Source organism: Megalobrama amblycephala, linkage group LG4 (genome assembly GCF_018812025.1).
Source record: "Megalobrama amblycephala isolate DHTTF-2021 linkage group LG4, ASM1881202v1, whole genome shotgun sequence".
Taxonomy (NCBI): Eukaryota; Metazoa; Chordata; class Actinopteri; order Cypriniformes; family Xenocyprididae; genus Megalobrama; species Megalobrama amblycephala.
Window position 1 is genome coordinate 53,450,915 of NC_063047.1, and position 16,618 is coordinate 53,467,532.

General features: G+C 39.5%; 1 protein-coding gene and 1 long non-coding RNA gene across 6 annotated transcripts in view; both read left to right on the forward strand.

Annotated features, from left to right (window-relative positions):
- The window catches only part of tmem232 (transmembrane protein 232), a 52,891-nt gene that overhangs the window by 13,378 nt on the left and 22,895 nt on the right, over positions 1 to 16,618 (forward strand). The gene's annotated exons all lie outside the window — the stretch shown is intronic.
- LOC125267920 lies at positions 2,395 to 7,016 on the forward strand. The gene is made up of 3 exons (XR_007184741.1): positions 2,395 to 2,859; positions 3,070 to 3,125; positions 6,706 to 7,016. It is a non-coding gene; the product is annotated as an uncharacterized LOC125267920 (long non-coding RNA).

A 16,618-nucleotide genomic window follows, 5' to 3' on the forward strand; every position in this document is an offset into this window, starting at 1 on the left:
TCATTTGGTACACCTATAGATTTCTATAGATATTGATTCTATCTGCATAGTTTCTATAGAACGTTTTTGCAATTTCTGATATAGATAATCAAATGTAATGAATTCTTTTTACATTATAAGCAATTTATCTTAGATAATAACTCAAATGTTTCAACAAGGATGATTTTAGACCTTGTTTGTACATTTTTTGGTCCTCATGAGGAAAACAGCTTATAAATTTATAAGACAAGCTTACAACTTATAAGTTATATTTTTAGGAAATGTAAAACTGCAGAAAGTTTTCTGTGATGGGTAGGTTTAGGGGTAGGGGATAGAATATACCGTTTATACAGTATAAAAATCATGATGTCTATGAAAAGTCCCCATAAAACATGGAAAACCAGCATGGTAGAGACTGCCACATTACTATAACTCAGTCAACTACAGTATAGATTCAGTCATATGGTACAGTGAGAACATTCACTGTTTTGGCAGCAAACTCTGTTCTACACAAAACCTCATGACTGTGTCACACTTCACACCTTTTGATAACACACTGAATAAATACTATTACAAGTGTATTTTCTAATTGTGGCATCTGTAGCCGGTGTAATTATTTCAGCATCAAGGGTGATTTGAAACATGTATCTTGCATTGTTTGCTATTGAATGAACTGATTGTTAAAAGTACTAAACTGAAAGAAGATCATACGGTTGTGTTTCAGTGATTAAACTGAATGTTCTCGTTACATATCACAGTGATCTTGAGTTTTGAAACAGTGATTATGTAAAATTAAAATTTGAAACTAGAATGAAAGCATGAGATCAGGTTTTGAAGTAGGTGTTAGAAGTGTGATCAGTTTGGAGTTTTGTACTAAGAGTTGTGAAAATATACACTTGTGAAAATAGTACCAAAGCAAAAAACAAAACAAAAAAACAACTATATTCATTTTTATAATAATTTTTATATGCACTGAGATGACTCTGTATGTAAAAAAAAAAAAAACTGATTTAATCAGTTTGTTTTACTTCTAATGAAATATTCTAATTAATTTCAATTAATTTGAGCCCATAAAATGGTACAGTATGTGTATTTATATAAGATGAAGAAAATGTTTAATATAGTTTTAGATGGATCATGTCAGTCTGTCACTGCTTGACATTTTATGTCAAATAACCTTATTTATCTTTTATAGACATCTTTTCCTGCTATGATGTCGGCATTGTGCTGTGTCAAGGGGGATTTGGAGCTGTCTACGAAGGGTGGCATGTGAAGGATGGCCTTAAGGTTTAATTTATTTTTACAATCCTGAACTAGTAATTTCTTATCTTCAGCCTTTTGATAGCTGTTGCAAGTCCTCCTAGCGAATCTTATGTCCACTGTTTAGAGCAATTAACCTCTTTAAAGGATTAGTTCACTTCTGAATGAAAATTTCCTGATAATTTACTCACCCCCATGTCATCCAAGATGTTCATGTCTTTCTTTCTTCAGTCGAAAACAAATTAAGGTTTTTGATGAAAACATTCCAGGATTTTTCTCCTTATAGTGGACTTCAATGGGCTCCAAATGGTTGAAGGTCAAAATTAGTTTCAGTGCAGCTTCAAAGGGCTTTAATCGATACTAGACGAGGAGTCTTATCTAGCGAAACAATCTGTCATTTTCTTTAAAAAAAACACAACTGTATATGCTTTATAAACACAAATGATCACCTTGCAAGTGCTTCCACCATTCCGCCTTCCGTATTCTTCAAAAAGCTTACGCTGTATGTAGTGATGGCCGATTTCGAAACACTGCTTCATGAAGCTCCGAAGCTTCATGAATCTTTTGTTTCGAATCAGTGATTCGGAGCGTGTATCAAACTGCCAAAGTCACGTGATTTTAGTAAACGAGGCTTCATTACGTCATCACTGTTTCGAAACATTTCAAAACAGTTCGAAATTTCAATGGTTCACCAGTAGAGGGCGATGATAAAGTGAACCCATGAATCATGCAGATTCACTGAGAACTATTGAACAAGTGTCTAGAGCTTTACCCTATGGTTTTACCTGATCTCCAATCAGTTTTATACATTTGTAGATGTTTTAATTATACATTAGAATAATTAAAATTAATAATAGTAGTTATTATTCTCTTATTGGCCTGTTTAGCTTGAGGCATGGAACAGAGAAACAAGCCTTTAAAATTGATAAAAGAACACATATTATACAGACACTCTATATTTAATCTTATTAGATGATTAGTTAATTCCATTTAATTGATTTTACTTTAAATAAAAATTTTGTAATACATTTGTTAAAGGGTATTTTTAATGCATGTTTGGCCTGAGTTTTGTTGCATTTGCACTGTTCTGACCACTAGGGGTCACCGTGGAGACGGGTATCAGATTGTTTCGAAGCCTCGAATCATTACGGCACATTTGATTCAACTGCTTCAGTGTTTCATGAAGCCTCGATCTGCCCATCACTAGCTGTATGTCCTACGCCTTCCCTATTCTATTTACGCAAAAAAAAAAAAAATGAACTGGCGCCGCGTTCATTCTGCAAGTGTTACAGTTTCAGTTGCAGCAGAGAAGATTCAGAATCGGACATCAGTAAATCAAGGTTTATTTAACGAAGGAACAGAACAACTAAACAATAAAGCCAACATAAGAACAGACAAGGAGTGCAGGGAAGTGAGTCCATAATAAAGGGAATGCTAATGATGAAGTCCAGGTGCAAGTAATCCATGAAGAGCGGAAGAGATGATGAGGAAGTGAGTGCAGGTGTGGAACAGGGAGGATTGTGGGGAATAAGGAAAATAATCCTGGAATGTTTTCATCAAAAACCTTGATTTCTTTTTGACTGAAGAAAGAAGGACATGGACATCTTGGATAACATGAGGGTGAGTAAATTATCAGGAACATTTTATTTGAAAGTTGACTAATCCTTCAAACTGTCAGATGGACCAAATATACTCTACATGTTTTTATATTCATACTTGAAATAACAAAACTTTGCATGTCTGTTCAGGATTAATAATAGGAATGATATGACCTCTACACATGTTAATTATACATAGTTCTTACACAAATTGCTGTTATTTCTTTTTTAGTGAAAATTGTCAAAAAAAACAAACAAAAAACAGAGCATTTGGAATATATCAGCACTGTAAGTAGACTGTGCTTTCTATGTTTTATTCCCTTAGTCATTGTTTTTGATATTTGTTTTTGAACCACCTCCGTCTAACTATAAAAATTGTTTTTCTTGTAGCCCTGGTTTCCCAAAGCTCTTCCATTGGAGTTTGCTCGTTTAATTCTCACAAATAAATGCCCCAGAGTTCCCCAGATAATCCAGCTGCTATACTAGTTCCAGGTTCTTCGTCAGAACAGCGACTCATTATTGGCCGGTTCCTGCCTCAGCATCACACGCATGCGTCGTGCTGCTCACATGTACAGCGGCAGCCAATACTGAGTCGGCATTCTGACGTAGAAACTGGAAGCACTGCACTGTCAATACAACGTAAGCAGCATAGGACAATGACAGAGAAGAAATTGTTGTCGTTATTTCTTTTTTTTTTTCTGCGCACAAAAAGTATTCGCGTCGCTTCATAAAATTAAGGTTGAACCACTGGGACGTCACATTGACTAATTTAACAATGGGCAAATTCCAAATGGAAGGGAGCATCCCTATGCCCTACTATTCCTTTCGAAGGGCAGAGCCCTTGTAGTGGGGACTTTGGAGGGAGCAGGGCACTTGCGTGCCATTATGTAGCCGTTTGGAATGCACTTGGCGAAGGGAGCAACATAATTTATTCATTTTCTTCACCTGGGATGTTCCCATGACGACGCAGCACGGTGTCCATCAGCTGATTAGCTGTTCTTCCGACAGAAATGTCTTAATATTGCTGTTAACATAGCTGTTGCAAATAAAGATACATTTATATATACAAACCCGATTCCAAAAAAGTTGGGACACTGTACAAATTGTGAATAAAAACAGAATGCAATTATGTGGAAGTTTCAAATTTCAATATTTTATTCAGAATACAACATAGATGACATATCAAATGTTTAAACTGAGAAAATGTATCATTTTAAGGGAAAAATAAGTTTATTTTAAATTTCATGGCATCAACACATCTCAAAAAAGTTGGGAGGAGGCCATGTTTACCACTGTGTGTGTCACGATCACGTCTGTTCCTGTCACTTCCCAGACTACATTACCTATAATCCTCTCTGCCTATCACCTGCACTCACTCCACCAATCACTATCACTAATCACCACACCCAGCTGCAGCTCATTACCAGGACTATAAAGGACTTTCACACACACCACCTCACCGCGAAGTCTTGTTTAACACTGTTACAATTCCGAGCGTTATATCCTGTTTGCCTGTCTGTTACCAATCCTGCCTGTTTCCTGTTTATTGACCCGTTACTGCCTGTCCTGACCTTTGCCTTGTATACCGACCTGTGAGTGTTATCTGCCTGCCTCTATCTACTGCCTGTACCCTGACTACGACTCTGCCTGTCCCTCTCTGTTCCTGTTTGCTCCTGATTGACCCTGCCTGTACGACCACTCTTACTTCTAATAAAACGCTGCAATTGGATCCCTGGCTGTGAGTCCCCTTCGTAACAGTGTGGCATCCCCTCTTCTTTTTATAACAGTCTGCAAACGTCTGGGGACTGAGGAGACAAGTTGCTTAAGTTTAGGAATAGGAATGTTGTCCCATTCTTGTCTAATACAGGCTTCTAGTTGCTCAACTGTCTTAGGTCTTCTTTGTCGCATCTTCCTCTTTTATGCCAAATGTTTTCTATGGGTGAAAGGTCTGGACTGCAGGCTGGCCATTTCAGTACCCGGATCCTTCTTCTACGCAGCCATGATGCTGTAATTGATGCAGTATGTGGTCTGGCATTGTCATGTTGGAAAAGGTCTTCCCTGAAAGAGAGCTGGATGGGAGCATATGTTGTTCTAGAACTTGGATATACTTTTCAGCATTGTGGTGCCTTTCCAGATGTGTAAGCTGCCCATGCCACACGCACTTATGCAACCCCATACCATCAGAGATGCAGGCTTCTGAACTGAGCGCTGATAACAACTTGGGTTGTCCTTGTCCTCTTTAGTCCGGATGACATGGCGTCCCAGTTTTCCAAAAAGAACTTCAAATTTTGATTTGTCTGACCACAGAACAGTTTTCCACTTTGCCACAGTCCATTTTAAATGAGCCTTGGCCCAGAGAAAACGCCTGCGCTTCTGGATCATGTTTAGATATGGCTTCTTTTTTGACCTATAGAGTTTTAGCCGGCAACGGCGAATGGCATGGTGGATTGTGTTCACCGACAATGTTTTCTGTAAGTATTCCTGAGCCCATGTTGTGATTTCTATTACAGTAGCATTCCTGTATGTGATGCAGTGCCGTCTAAGGGCCCGAAGATCACAGCCATCCAGTATGGTTTTCCGGCCTTGACCCTTACGCACAGAGATTGTTCCAGATTCTCTGAATCTTTGGATGATATTATGCACTATAGATGATGATAACTTCAAACTCTTTGCAATTTTTCTCTGAGAAACTCCTTTCTGATATTGCTCCACTATTTTTTGCCGCAGCATTGGGGGAATTGGTGATCCTCTGCCCATCTTGACTTCTGAGAGACACTGCCACTCTGAGAGGCTCTTTTTATACACAATCATGTTGACAACTGACCTAATATCATCTTTGGACAATGCATTACTCAACACATTTCTAGACTTTGAAACTTATTTAAACATAAATTGACAAAAATGTGTGAAATATCACGAAAAAAAAACAGCTTGAATTGCTATTTTTGTTAACTCAAACTCTCCCACCATCTAGCTTTAAAATGAATGAATCACGAGTATTCGCTGGGTCACATCACCACAAATAATAAAATTACTTCCTCGAAGTGACCATCGCATGTACTCTTCACTAACGGCCTTGTGGAAGGGTCCTTCGTGAAGGGATTCAGTTGTTCACTTTCGTTTGGAATACCCCTACAAATTGCATCCCCTTCTCAAAGTGCCATTCAAGGGTGCAAAAATGCAGTTTGGATTTTGCATAATGGCTTTACTACTCCTGTCTATGGAGGGGTCAGAGAGCTCTTGGATTTCATTAAAAATATCTTCATTTGTGTTCTTAAGATGAACGAAGTTCTTACGGGTTTGGAACGACATCAGGGTAATTAATGACAGAAATTTCATTTTTGGGTGAACTAAATCATACAAAAGAGAATTAGATAATAAAACATAGCAGGATGTAGATAATGCAGGATTTTTTCATATTTCTAACCTGCAGTTGTGTCTTAGTTTAGGAAAGAGAAGGTATGAAGTTTAAGGTAATAATGCCTCTTCTGTCTTTCTGCACAGAGTGCCACCAATTGATCTGCTCTTGCCTCCAGCATGAGCCAACACAGCAACTCGATTTGGGCAAGATTCTTCTCCATGAATGGTTTAAGATACTGGACTAAAATATTTTGAAGATATATTTCACAGAAAAAAGAAAAAAAATGTGGGGGTTTCTTTTTCATGTCATTATACCTTATGTGTTTGGCGCATAAGAAATATATACACTTTTTTTTTTTTTTTTTTTTTTTTTTTTTTTTTTTTTTAATCATATTTTAATTGTATGTCTCCTGAGGACATCACGATTCAATTTGTCTTTTGTGGAATGGGAGAAAGGTGCCAAGTTAAAATATGACTAAATAATAAAGACTTTTTGCTTCTGTTTCAGATCACAAATGTGAGGAAAATTGGAAAATAGTTGCCATGCTCCCTGTCAAAGCCAGTCCAGTTCTTGTCATGTATCTAGCCAAAGTCAGCACTGAGATTGGCTGCGTCAGGTTCACCAGATGTTGACTACCAGCTCCCTGTCTCAGTCCATCCATGAAAACTCAATAACTTCTATGTACAACATTTTTGTAGTCTTTTGATACAATGCATTTATTTTGTACATACATGTTTTTTATATTTTATTACTTATTTATATGTATGAATCTACATATATATGTGTGTATAAATAATAAAACAAACAAAAAAATAACAGTTGTGTTCTTGTAAATCTGAATAACTCAAAATGTAATGTAGCCTGTTTTCTTGTTTATTTAATATTTATTCTATGCAGTAGCACTAAAAAGTTCTCTAATGTGACAATTTATTTTAGACAAAATACGCTTGTTTTAAATGTAAAATTTATTGTTCTTTCACTAAATTATGCATGTAGAGTTTTTTAACAAAATGCACAGATCTGATTTTTTTTTGTCCTGTCTGTTTACATTCACTTTCGATACACCTGAGCATGTTTACATTAATGACCCGCCAATACACACCAGGCTGTCCGTTAGCACCATGAGCGACATTATTTTGTTTTTATTTGCTTTGGTACTATTTTCACAAGTAAGGTGTACATTTTCAAAACTCTTAGTACAAAACTCCAAACTGATCACACATCTAACACAGCCAGTCATTCTTTCAAAACTTGATCTCATGCTTTCATTCTAGTTGTACATATTTTCATTCTACATAATCACTGTTTCAAACACAAGATCATTGTGATATGTAATGAGAACATTTGGTTTAATCACCAAAACACAACAGTATGATCTTCTTTCAGTTTAGTACTTTTAACAATCAGTTCATTCAATAGCAAACAATGCAAGATTCATGTTTCAAATCACCCTTGTTGCTGAAATAATTACACAGGCTACAGATGCCACAATTAGAAAAAACACATTACCTAAATTATATAATTGGCATAAAATCCATAATGTTTGTAATACTATCTATTCATTGTGTTATCAAAAGGTTGATGAAGTTATGAAATGGCCATGAGGTTTTGTGCTAGAACAGCCAATACAGTAAATGTTATGTAATGTACATTAATGTATCATATGACTGAATCTATACTGTAGTTGTGAGTTATAGTAATGTGGCAGTCTCTTCCATGGTAATCTGTTTACAGTATCACATAGCATACATACTGTTATGTAAAATGCTGCATTTGACGCTATCTGTCTCTTCTCTTCTGATGAATCTATGATTAATCTGATGTTATACAGTCATTGTCTGTTTCCCTGTTTTCCCTTATACTCTATCCTGCTCTAAGTTTACAAATTGCATATCTCTCTGTCACACACACACACATGTTGGATTTCCATGTTTTATGAGGACATTTCATGGATGTAATGGTTTTTATACTGTACAAACTGCATTTTCTATCCCCTCACACTAACTCTACCCCTAAACCTACCTGTCAAAGAAAACTTTATGATATTTTAGATTTTCAAAAAAAGATAATTCTCTATGATTTAAAAGCTTGTTTCCTTATGGGGGGTAAAAAAATGTCCCCACAAGGTCAGAATTTACTGGTATTACTATACTTGTGGGGACAGTCGGTTCCCATGACGTAGGGAATACCATGACCACAGACACACACACACACACACACAAACTTTGAACATAGTGGTTATCATCTAAGATAAATCACTTTTCATGTAAAAAGAATTTGTTACTTTTGGTTATCCGTATCAGAAATTGCAAACAAAGTAGAAACTTTATATAGAATCCAACACATAGATGTACCAAATGATTAATTGATTAACCATTAAGTTCAGTTGGATTAAATAATAGATTACAATTTTTTTATTCGCTTTGGTATTATTTTCACATCAAAGGTGTACATTTTCAAAACTCTTAGTACAAAAATCCAAACTGATCACACTTGTAACGCAGCTAGTCATTCTTTCAAAACCTGATGGAATGCTTTCATTCAGTTGCACATGTTTTCAGTCCACATAATCATTGTTTCAAACACAAGATTATTGTAATATGTAATGAGAACATTTGGTTTAATCACCGAAACACAACAGTATGATCTTCTTTCAGTTTAGTACTTTAAACAATCATTTCATCCAACAGCAAACAATGCAAGATACATGTTTCAAAACACCCTTGATGCTGAAATAATTAGTTACACAGGAAACATGCCACATTAGAAAATACACTTACATTACCTAAATTACATAATTGACATAAAATCCATAATGTTTGTAATAATATCTATTCAGTGCCTTATCAAAAGGTGTGAAGTATAACACATGTCATGATGTTTTGTGTAGAACAGAGTGTGCTGGCAATACAGATCTAACTGTACCATATGACTGAATCTATACTGTAGTTGATCTTTACAGATGAAGGGTGAGTTACAGTAATGAGGCAGTCTCTCTATACCATGGTAATACCTCTAATAAGTCTGAAGTTATACAGTCAGTCCTTACAGTCAGTTATACAGTCACTCTATCCTGCTCTGTTCTCAAATTTCAACACGCACCTCCCCTCTCATAACTATATATTATATCCCCTAACTCTAAACCTACCATCACAGAAAACATTCTGCATTTTTACATTTTATAAAAATATAATTTTGTATGATTTATAAGCCGTTTTCCTCATGGGGACCAAAAAAAAAAAAAAAAAACAGTCATGGTACACCCTGCGTTGTGAACCAAATGTTCAAACCAAAAGGATGGTAATACCAGTAAATTTAGAACCAGTGGGGACATTTGGTTCAAAATGCTGGGTTTACCATGACCCCACACACTCACTCTGACAATTGTGGTCATCGTCTAATATAAATTGCATATAATGTAAAAAGAATTCATTACATTTAGTTATCCAAATCGGAAAATGCAAACAAGTTCTATAGCAACTATGCCTACAGAATCAATATTTATAGAAATCTATAGGTGTACCAAATGATTCATTGATTAACCATTAAGTCCAGTTGGAATAAATAATAGTTCCCATTCAGTCGGTCACGTTCGACGTACGTCGGACAGACCGAAGAATAGGAATCTCGCCAGAGAGGCCAATCTACTTCGAGTTTAACTAAAACGAGCCAATGCACATTGGCATGCAATCATCTGCATCAGCTGCTCGCCTCGCAGCGCGGGTATATAATGAGCAGCAGGTGCGTTGCATCTTCAGCTTTTCGCTTCGGAGCCGAACTACTGCAAACACGGTAGTATCTACGAGCGAGTGTTTTGAAGACGGACTTCAACGAGCCAGCTCTCTCTCTGACTGCTCTTCTCGTCCGGTGCAGGAGGAACAGCACAGCAGCGGGGCCGATTTCATTTTCTCTTCTTTGCTTTTCATTTTTGCCTTTTTATTTGAGCAAAAGCTGTGTTTCAGCTGTGAAAGCCGTTTTGACGTCTGGTAACGGTGCGCTTTAGAGTGCTAAAAGGCTGTTCTGACAGCTGGTAAGAGCAGCGCCTGCAAAGAGAGTGCACACGACAGGCTGCACATTCCCTGTCTGTGTTGCAGCGGCTTTCCCCTGCATGCTTCGGCACTGAGAGAGTTAGTCCCTGAAAGAGCTTACACGAGTAGTTCGCGTCTTTTTAAAGATGTCGTTCTACTTGTGTGCTGCTGGATGCGGTTGTTGCCTGGCGCCTCGGGATGGTCACCAACGCTGTATCACGTGCTTGGGCTTAAGGCACGCTGAGGCGGCGTTTGTGGACGAGTCATGTACCCATTGTGGGAAGATGACCGTCGCGGAGTGCGGTCTAGACTCCAGTTCCTGCAAAGGGGCGGAGTCCCAGTGCCGCTGCCTCGTTCCAATCCTCCCCAGAGGGTTGCGTCGGGCGGCGGCACTGGTGACCTGAGGATTACGGTGAGCGCGTTTCCTTTGGGGAACCAATCCCCCTAGGAACCCTCACCCCTCCTGCACTCCGCAGCCAGTAGAGCTGCCGGGGGAGCGCGGTGGACCGCCCCAGAGGTGTGTACCATCCGTATCCTTCGGAGCTCCCCAAAACGACCGGATGTCAATCGCTGCATCGGAGGGTGAGCCTGACGCTTCTGGGGATGATGATTCGGTGCAGCTGCCTCCTTCGGGAGTGATAACTGTGCCCGATTCAGACCCGGAAATGATGGTTATGCTTTCCCGGGCCGCCAACAGGGTCGGGCTCGTGTGGAATCCTCCACCGTGTCCCGAACCCTCGAGGTTGGACGATTGGTATCTCGGGGTGGCAAGGGCTGGTTCTCAGCCCCCCACCCCAGTGCCTTTCTTCCCGGAAGTGCATGAAGAGCTCACTGGCACGTGGACAGCACCTTTTACTGCCCGAAACCGTGTCGGTGGGTCCTCCTCCCTCACCACCCTTGACGGCAGGGCAGCGAAGGGTTATACACGCATACCCCCTGTGGAGCGGGCCGTTGCTATGCAACTGTGCCCTAACTCCACCTGGCGGGGGGAGCCGTCTCTCCCTTCCCGGGCCTGTAAGTACTCGTCGGATCTTACCGGCAAGGCTTACCAGGCCTGTGGGGAAGCTGCCTCTGCCCTACACGCTATGGCGTTGTTGCAGGTCCATCAGGCCAAGGCACTGAAGGATCTGCACGAGGGTGGCCATGACCCACAGGTTCTTCAGGAACTTCGTGCCGCGACGGACCTCGCGCTTCGTGCGACGAAGGTCACGGCGCGGTCAGTGGGTCGTGCGATGTCCACACTTGTGGTCCAGGAGCGCCATCTCTGGCTGTGTCTTGCGGACATGAGGGATACCGACAAAGTCAGGTTCCTTAATTCCCCCGTGTCCCAAACCGGCCTCTTCGGCGACGCGGTCGAGAACTTTGCCTAACAGTTCTCGGCTGTACAGAAGCAGTCTGAGGCCATCAGTCACATCCTGCCGAGGCGGTCAGCTGCTGCTCCACCACCGCCCGCAGCACCTCAGACTGCCCGTCACCGAGGGCGCCCCCCTGCGCCCAAGAAGAAGGGTGGCAAGGCAAAGTCCAAGCGGCCCTAGGACAGGCGACCCGGAGATGGATGGGACTACTCTACAGGAGGTGGTGACAGCACCGCTCCTTCCCCTGGAGGAGGGCCGGGTGGAGAATCTTTTGTTTCCTTCTGTTTTTGTTCCGCCGCTGGCTGTTGAGCCAAAATTCTCAATAAAAGAGCAGTTTCCTCTATCTCCGGGTCGGAAGAGGGCTCGGAGAGCAGTGGAAGGGCAAGAACCTCACCACTCTCATCCCCTTCTTCTGTCGCCAGCGGACAGCGCCTGTGGTCCCTCTGGTCCCGCTGGTACGGTCTCTGGGAGCCTGGTTAGCGCTCACCAGTCCGTCTCGCTGGCTCATTCGGACCATCAGGCTCGGCTATGCGATTCAGTTAACTGTAGCACATGTACACCTTCAAATTCGTGGTTGTCAAATTTATTTGTAGCTTATATACATGTGCTGTAGTTTTGCAGAACTGAGAGACGACTCCCTAAGGAAGGTAGAGAAAGTCTTTTGTTAGAAGACCAAGAAACTGATATAGTACTGTACACTGTAATGAATTTTTTTTATTTCTTTATTTATGTATTACTGTAATTGTCAGTATACTGTACTGTGTTGCATACACAGTTCATATTTAGTTCTTTACTTTTTGAACTTTTCTTCTCTTGTAAGATCAACTTCTTCATCTACATTCATCTCCTGTAAGATCACTTTACAGTAGTGAAATGAAAATAATTTTTCCTAAAGCTCATTGTTGCAGTTTACTTCTAAGCACTAAGCTGCCAAATCCCAATAAGAGGTTTTTGTTACAGTGTTATGAATTGATCTCACTAGTGTTCACTGGGCAGGAAAGTAGTCTGTGTATTTGCAGGTATTGTGTGTCATCTGAGCCCAAATTTTGATTTTGACAAAAGTTTTTTAAGTCTTAAATATTTGATTTTGACATGGAAGTTTGAGGTTTGTACAAGTTGGTGTGTAGTTACGAGATTGTGTTTATGGTTGTGAGAAAATGGTGAATTGTTTCATGAATTCTGTATTAGCAATTGAGAAAAACTGTATGAGAAAAGATGCAAATCAAAAGTTTGATAGTAATAGCATTATGAAAGGCAGTTACTGTGAATGAAACATTTGTATAGATGAAACACTTATTTTGAGAAGTGAAAATGATACTTTCTGATTTTGTGCATTGTACTAACACAATTGAAAATATGCTGAAATGTTTGAAAAAAGTGCACTTTTGATGATCTGTTGTAATATTAGTACTAAGAGTTTTGAAAATGTACCAGTTGCTTGTGAAAACTGTACCAAAGCGAATAAAAAAAACTGTAATAAATTAATCGTATTAAACTGAACGAAAAGAGATGCAAATGAAAAGTTTGATAGTAATAGCATTATGAAAGGCAGTTACTGTGAATGAAACATTTATATAGATGAAACACTTATTTTGTGTACTAACACAATTGAAAATATGTTGAAATGTTTTAAAAAAGTGCACTTTTGATGATCTGTTGTGATATTAGTACTAAGAGTATTGAAAATGTACCAATTGCTTGTGAAAATTGTGCCAATATTTCAGCAACAAGGGTGATTTGAAAAATGAATCTTGCATTGTTTGCTATTGAATGAACTGATTGTTAAAAGTACTAAATTGAAAGAAGATTATACTGTTGTGTTTCGGTGATTAAACCAAATGTTCTCATTACATATTACAATGATCTTGTGTTTGAAACAGTGATTATGTAGAATGAAAATATGAGATCAAATTTGAAAGTGTGATCAGTTTGGACTTTTGTACTAAAACTAAGAGTTTTGAAAAAACTGTTGACATTTGCAGTTGACATAGTGAACGTAGTGCAGGCTTCCATGTTTATGTCCAAACGCCGGCTCAGTATTGGCCGACGCTGTACATGTGAGCAGCACAACATATGCGTCTGATGCTGACGCAGGAGCCGGACAATAATGAGTCAGTGTTCGGACTCTGCTTGCCACAAGCATGTTTTCGGGAGGTGCTGGATAACTATTGGTACGTGTTCCTCTTGCAGGGACAGCACAACATTAGCTTGGTACATCAGTTATGTTTTCTGGCTGGATGGTACCAATTTCATTGTGGCGGAGATGGATAAGACCATGCCAGAGATTTTCCAGCTCCTCCCCAAGTGCTATTGTCTGCTCCAGTCCTCCCCAGGTCAACACTCAGTACCCATTCCGCCTCTTGCCATGCCCACAACAGACCATCAGCCAGAGCCCACTGCAAACTCAGAGACTGAGCCCGCCAAGAAGCTAGAGCCACAGCAACTGCCAGAGGCCAGATTCGTCCTGGAGCCTGAGCCCCTTGTGGAGTCTGACCAGGTGCGTGAGCTGGCACTAGTGTCTGCCACTGTGGCATATTAGTGGAGTTCAATGGTATGGATTGGAGCCCGCCCACACTACCGTCGCTAAGGTACATTCACTAAGCTCGGTCCCCAATAGTAATTGATGTTCTGGATGATGTCATGTTTCAAGGTCTCCAGTCTCCAGTCTCCAATGGTCCTGTCCAGTCTCCTGTCTTCTTCATCACCATTGTTTCTGCCCAGTTCCAAGGAGGGGGTTGCACTGTCATGATCATGCTTTATTGTTATCCTGTTTTATTTGTCCCTGCTCTTCATTTGTTTCCATAGCAACCATTGTGTTCATCTGTGTCTTGCTCCATTGTTTGGTCTATGTATTTAAACCGTCTGTTTAGTTGAGTTCTTTGTCTGGTGTCTTCAAGATTTAAGGTTGGTTTGTGTTATGCCTGTGTAGTTCTTCTGTGCCTTCTTATGCCATAGTGTTTTGTTTGTTTAGTTTAATAAAGATTGCTGCAAAAAGTTCCTCTATTCACTTTACTGTGGAACCAACTCATGACTTGTGTCTTTATCATTTTTGTTTTGATCAATTTAATGCATCCTTGCTTAATTAAAGTATTACCCCCCCCCAAAAAAAAAAAAAATCACTGACCCCAAACATTTGAACAGTAGTGCATTTTATACAGTGCTCAGCGTAAATGACTACACCCCCTTTGAAAAGTAACATTTTAAACAATATCTCAATGAACACAAAAACAATTTCCAAAATGTTGACAAGACTATGTTTAATATAATATCTGTTTAACTTATAACATGAAAGTAAGGTTAATAATATAACTTAGAGAGCAAAATTTTAAATTTTACTCAAATGAGTACACCCCACTGAAAGTCTCTGGAGCAAAGCTACATTTTACACTACAAATGTCGAATTTAAGAATTCAACCACAGGTGAGTCTAATTATTCATTACACAGGTGTCCAGCAGACAGTTGACTATAAAAGGGTGTTAAAACCCCTTCCCATTTCATGCTGTCAGCAATGGCACCACATGGAAGAGAAATGTCACAAGACCTGAGAAAGAAAATTATTTCTTTACACCAGAAAGGTGAAGGCAACAAGAAGATCAGCAAAGCTTTACTTATCAGTCAGAATACTGTAGCAAAAGTGGTACAAAAATTGTAAAAAGTTGTCCACGGAAGTTAACACCTCGACAGGAGCGTCTTCTGATGAGAAGGGTTGAAGAAAATTGGCATGCAAGTTCACAGTTATCTAAAGAATTAGAAAGCCAAACTGGGATGACTATTTCCCGTGACACAATATGGCGTACACTGCAGAGGAATGGCATGCATGGGTGCTGTCCACGAAAGAAGCCTCTCCTAAAGCCCAGGCACAACAAAGCCCACCAAGAGTTTGCCAGGGCCCATGCTGACAAAGATGAAGACTACTGGGACTCTATACTCTGGAGTGATGAGACCAAGATAAATGTTGGAACTGATGGCTTCAAAACTGTATGGCATCGCAAAGGTGAGGAATACAAAGAAAAATGCATGGTGCCTACAGTGAAACATGGTGGTGACAGTGTCCTTATGTGGGGCTGCATGAGTGCTGCTGGTGTCGGGGAGCTGCATTTCATTGATGGCATCATGAATTCACAGATGTACTGCTCTATACTGAAAGAGAAGATGCTACCATCACTCCGTGCTCTTGGTCGTCGTGCTCTTTTTCCAACATGACAATGATCCTAAACACATCTAAGGCCACTGTTGGATTTCTGAAGAAGAACAGGGTGAAAGTGATTCAGTGGCTCCTGATCTGAACCCAATCTAACACCTATGGGGAATTCTGAGCATCACTCTCCATCCAGCATCCAGTCTCTAAAAGAGGTCATTCTTGAAGAATGGAAAAAGATAGATGTTGTAAAATGTCGTGAAGACTTGGTGCTGTCATTAAAAATCATGGAGGCCATACAAAGTACTAGATGTAGCAGTTTTTGTGGTGGGGTGTACTCATTTTTGCATCACCCTTATTTGAGTAAAACTGAAAAATGTGTAATCTAAGTTATATTATTAACCTTACTTTCATGTTATAAGTTAAACAGATGTTATATTAAACTTAGTCTTGTCAACATTTTGGAAATTGTTTTTGTGTTCATTGAGATATTGTTTAAAATGTTACTTTTCAAAGGGGGTATACTCATTTACGCTGAGCACTGTATATACTGTAAATTTTAAAAGTAGTATGTTACCTGGCATAAACTAAAAGCTATTTAAAAGAAAGAATATTTTGTTTTGTCCCACCCCAACTTTGTTTCAGTAGGAAATACATCAGTACAGGAAAGTCTGTTGCGTTTGTCAGATCATTTTATGAGGTCTTTACAGTGCTACCTACAAACAAACAAACAAAAGAAAGCAGTTATGTTTTGTTAAATTTCACTCTAATCCAGCTGAATAATGCATGAAGCTTTTGTACATTCAGTCACAATTTTAAGAATTATATTGTGCCCAACACTGAGATGACATGATGAGGCATCAGGAAGCAAAGTATCTGAATATAAACAAAATGCTAA